The 5,382-nt window shown below is 40.6% G+C and overlaps 1 pseudogene; it reads right to left on the reverse strand.

The window, feature by feature from the left end:
• Window positions 1–1,622: 1,622 nt before the first annotated feature.
• On the reverse strand, window positions 1,623–2,629 carry LOC103284540 (annexin A2-like; annotated as a pseudogene).
• Window positions 2,630–5,382: the final 2,753 nt, after the last annotated feature.

Raw genomic sequence — 5,382 nt, forward strand, 5'->3', positions numbered from 1 at the left:
TTCCCTTATTGGAGGGGATCCTTAACCCTCACCTCGACTCCTAATTATTCCAAGAGTTTGCTCCATCTATTTTCTTTGTTTCCAGGGACCAAAATCACGATAATGATTACTTAATCTCTTTTCCTTCTAAGCATTGCTGAGGATAACAAAAACTATTGTCAGTAAGTGGTCTAACTACTGCAGCATTAAAGCAAGACGATTGTGATGCACAAAACCTTGGGAATTACTGTTTGGAAGCTCCAAATTTGAGTCAAATCCACAATAATTTAAGTTTAATATTGAAAAACAAGTACTTAATGCTGTCCATGTATGGCCCACTTTTATAGTCAGATATAAAGTATAGTCAATAAAATAAAGATCTAAGACAATAACATCCACAATGCTTTAAGAAATATACAGGACCAAAGGCCTTCACCAAGAAAGTCGAATTCCTTGAGCAGAACCCCTCATTCACTTTCAAAAACCTATAAAACAGACTATGTGCCAGGCCTGAGAATACATGAAATATAATGTTTCTCTGTTTAATTGAGGCTATTCAATCAACTCTAAATTTGCCATCACATTCTCTGCCCCAGAGAGCACACCCTCAACATGTATAAAAGAAACCTAAACTTTAAAGAAGTCCAAAGGAAAAATGAATATGGCACTTACTTAAAAAGAAACTTACTAGTAAAGCCTACTTCTAGCTCGGCCAGTGTTGCTCAGTGGATTGTGCGCCATCCTATGCACCAAGAGGTCTCTGGCTCTACTCCTGGTCAGGGAACATGTCCAGTTGCAGTTGCAGGCTCCATACCCAGTAGGACACATGAAGGAGGCAGATGATTGATGTTTCTCTCTCTCTCTCTTCCTTCCTCTCTTTCTAAAATATCAATAAAAACATATTTTTAAAAAGCCTACTTCAAGAGAATAATTAATAACTTAGAAAGAAAATTTGCCCAATAAAAGATTACTCTTTCCTCCCAAAAAGCACTGGAAAATACCTCCTGACTTACATCAAATAGATTCACAAGGAATTAGAAGGAATTAAGAGTAGAGTACCCACGTAAGAAAAGCTTATATTGACTATTTCTTTATAACGCAATGAGCAATCTAAGATTAAAATTGGATTGATAGTATGGGAGTACTGAAATCTGATGATTGCTTTCATCTTTACTGAACAGTTTAATTTCTTCTAATATCAGTCATTCTCCAAATTTTGGTACTGGTACAAAAATGAACTTATTAAAAAGAAGTTTTAAGGGTTGTAGGAAATACACTTTTATTTCTTTTTTATATTTTTAAATTTTCATTTATTTTATTTTATTTTATTTATTTTATTTTATTTTATTTATTTTGGTTCTAAAGTAAAAATTCAGTTTATTCATCTGTTTATGACACAGTACACAAGAGGCAAAAGTGTTTCACATCATAGATTTCACTTCGAACTCTTGGAATGTTCAGTTCTTCGGCTAAAAGGAGAGACCAGACGGGAAATGCTTAGGCAGCTGAGATAAGGTGAGGCAGAAGCCATGCGGACGGCCTCCTCACAGGGACGGGCACAGGGCTGGGCCCTAGTCCCAAGCGGGTTTCCTAGAACTGTTAGCGGGAGGCATCGCAGCTCCACTCCTGGGGCCGCTGCGGGCTCAGTCTTCCCCGCCGCACACGTACAGCAGCGCCTTCTGGCGGTCACCCTCGGTGTCCTGCGGGATGGAATGGTACCGGGACTTACCCTACCTTCTCTTGAATGCAGGCCTGATCTTCAACGTGCCCACTTCACTGCGGGAGATCACCATTCTGATCGGGGCCTTGCCGCGTGTCCCCTTGCCCTCCATGGAGTCGTCCAGTCGCTCAGCAAAATATCGGGGCTTGTTCTGGACACAGCGGACCAGGTTCAGGAAAGCATGCTCCAGGTCTCCCCTGACCTCCTCCTTGATGCTCTGCAACATGCCATGAGGGCTGGCGCTCTTGTACTTGTCACATACTTTCTGGACGTGGGACACGCTGGCTCGGTCCTGATGCTGATCCACTTGGGGACGTCAGTTCCCGTCTCTTCCCTCCAGCGTCACAGCGATCCCGGGCGTCTGGGTCCGTCAGCTCCGAACCAGTGACAGAGCGGTCCTCCGCTCTTCTACCCTTGGCGAGGGCAACCGTCAGCTGCGGAAGTCGCCAGATGTGTCGGAAACCCTGTCCTTCTCCAGATGAGTCTTGCACTTTTCCTTGTGGACTCTGTTCGTTTCCTGCAGCTCCTGGCTGGCCCTGGGGCAGGGGACCTCCGGGAGAGCGCCCGGCCCCTTCAGGGAGGCCTGCAGCTCGGAAGCATCGTGCGAGCAGGCGTGTCCCAGAGGCCCGGCATCTCGGCCTCCAGGTGGCCGCACAGGGCTGACTCGGTGCTGATGCAAGTTCCTTGGCGGTGCTTCCCTGGTCGGCGAAGGCAGTGTCCTGCCTCTGGTCATTGCTGCGGAGGGTCAAAACGGTGACAACGGTGACCTCATCCACCCCTTTGGTCTTGATGGCCGTTTCAATGTTCAAAGCGTCCCGGTGGGCATCGAAGTCGGGGTGGGCTTTGACTGACCCACGCGCACTTACGGGTGGAGTGATCATCCTCCAAGCACAGAATTTCGTCAACAGCAGACATTTTGAAAGGAGCTGGGCCTGGTGCCGAGGGCTGTGCGTGTCCCCAGATGCCGAGCAGGAAATACTCTTTTGAAAACTGGGTGCCCTGGTCGCTGTGGCTCAGTTGGTTGGAGCATCGGCCTATACACCAAAAGGTGGTGGGTTCCATTCCCAGTCAGGGCACATGCCCAGGGTCAGCCCCTGGTCAGGGCATGGGTGGGAGGCAACCAATCAATGTTTCTTTCTCGTATTGATGTTTCTCTCTCTCTTTCCTTCCGTTTCTCTCTCTCTTTCTCCCCCTTCTTCTCTCTAAAGTCAATAATAATGTTTTAAAAACTGAGTAAGAACAAGTTCAATATTTATTCCCCAGGAAAATACACAGAATCCAACAATAAACTTTGGTTAATCTTCAGAATGATGTCAATAGAGTATGTAAACCAACTGAGTTTGGCACATCATACTGGACGCATTTTTTCATAGTATATATATTCAAGGCCACCTTGTATAATTAATACCCATTACTCAAAGGACAAAAAAAAAATATGTCCAACTGTGTAGGTGTTTAACTACTCTTCAGCATAAGACATTTTACAAAAATAGAGAATGAATATCCATGCACAGTCACTAAACCATTGAGTACTTTAGGTCAAGAAGTACATAAATAATTTATATTTTCCACTGAAGTACTTTGCAATGTTATCCAATTTACAGAGCACATACCATCACACATAAATGTTTGGAATTTCATTAAAATATAATACTGATATATCAGCCAGATTCTGAATTCTAGAAAATCTCTCCAATTTTGAACTATAAAAATAGGCATTAATATTATAAGGAAAGCTTTAATGATATATCTGCTCACCTGCTTCTCTTGGCCCATGAGTTTATACTGTTTACAGGGTCTTTCTACCAATAAGATAAAATGAAATAGAATCTCAAGGGATTTTTTTTCTCTAGAGCCTATTGTGGTTTAAATTTCATGTATAGCTCCTATGCACAGTGTGAGAAAAATGCATTTTGGAACAACAACAAAAAAAAAACACCTTAGAAATAATTCAATTCAAGGATGTCATTTTAAAGATGAATAAATTTCAGCACCGGACAACGCTCCAGCAGAAATTCTTAGAAACATTATGATCTTACTTTCTATGTGCCATTAATAAACGGGTTTGTAACGCATGAGATCTTGTCACTTGGTATCATAAAATTTACATCATCTTGGGATATTCTCTAAAAATTCTAGTTCCTCATAGATTAATATTCTGGCTCTAGTGACCACCTTGTTTTATGATATACTACGGGGATATGCTGTATTCCACTGTCCTTATGTTAATTAGGGCAAAACTGAAATTCTAAGAAAAAAAGTGTCAGGTAATAGATAGAATACGCCAAAGAGCCTCAGTCATATGTCTGGGAGACACTTGGTTTCTTACCAAAAACACAGTCTAGGACTCTAATTGTAGTTATTTTCTTTTGAGAAATGGATAGTAAATGACAAGATGATACCGAATCCTCATAACACAAAGTCATGAAATTTATTGATCCACCTCAAAACTGCTGCAGTTTCCATATATCAGGGCTTTCAAGTAGTAGTGCACTCTCTGTAGATCATGCACATTAAGGTTTTATTAAAAATTCAATGAAATATTTATATCTCAGTTACAAATCCCTGATGGGTAGATGAATGCAATCAAGACATAGTGACTTTCCAATGTGAGTTTATACATAGAACATTTTGTCATGGCAATGAATATCCTTCAGTGTTACAAAGAAAACAGTTGTTTAAGTGCCCTGCTTGTTACGTGGGAATGACTATTTGACCACTGTTTTAATTCTTCCCCTACTTCACCCCTGTCCTAGCCCCATTCCTATCTGAAGGCTAAAATTGATTTACAATAAAATTCCCATAGGGACTATTTCAAATCTCCCTGGGCAATTTTGAAAAAGTTTTAAATTTCCCCAGGTGATTCCGAAATAATTTTATAATAACGCATAATAAATTTTATGCAGATTTTAAAGCTATAATTCTTTCTATTAAAATTCCCAAGATAACATGTCTTACAGTAATTCCATTGTGTAAGTACAAAGGCAATTGTCAGTAATTCCAAATGATGTCGATTTTGGAGACAAAAATATCTGTCTGTCCTGAGTTCCACCGCAGGGCTGCCATCATGCTCTCCTCAAGGGGCAGCGTTCACAGACACCCAGGCCAGGGGGCTCTCCTGCTGAAAGTCACATCTGGATGGTTCCGTTATAAGTTTAAAATTATTTAAATGACTGCAGCTTTCTAGAAAGCATGTTCAGAATTTAAGAGTTGTTTGTGTTTGCCTTGAATACCAATAAAATATTAAATAAAACTGGTTTCCAAACCAATGATCTCTTTTATAATATAGTTTCATTTTTCAAGTGCATTGCAGTAAACATTTAAAAAATATTTTGCAAAACATTCACCATATTCCCATATTATTAACCTGCCTTCCTACTTTTATAAGGTCGAAACTTGGTAACTCTTAAAGAAGAACTAAGTGCCATATTAATTTTTTCTTCAGACTTCTTTAAAGTTTAGGTTTCTTTTACACATGATGAGGATGTCCTCTCTGGAGGTAGAGAATAACGAGGAGGGAGCTTATATCGTATAACTGTCATCAGTATGGATACGCATAGTAAGCACATTTGAAGTGGGGTGTGTTCAACATACTGGGAAAGAAAAATCAAATAAGATCATTGTTAAATCACAGTTTTTAAAAAAAGAAATAGAGGAAGAAATAGGGGATGATAAGGGCAAAA

Source organism: Eptesicus fuscus, chromosome 10 (assembly GCF_027574615.1).
Source record: "Eptesicus fuscus isolate TK198812 chromosome 10, DD_ASM_mEF_20220401, whole genome shotgun sequence".
Classification (NCBI taxonomy): Eukaryota; Metazoa; Chordata; class Mammalia; order Chiroptera; family Vespertilionidae; genus Eptesicus; species Eptesicus fuscus.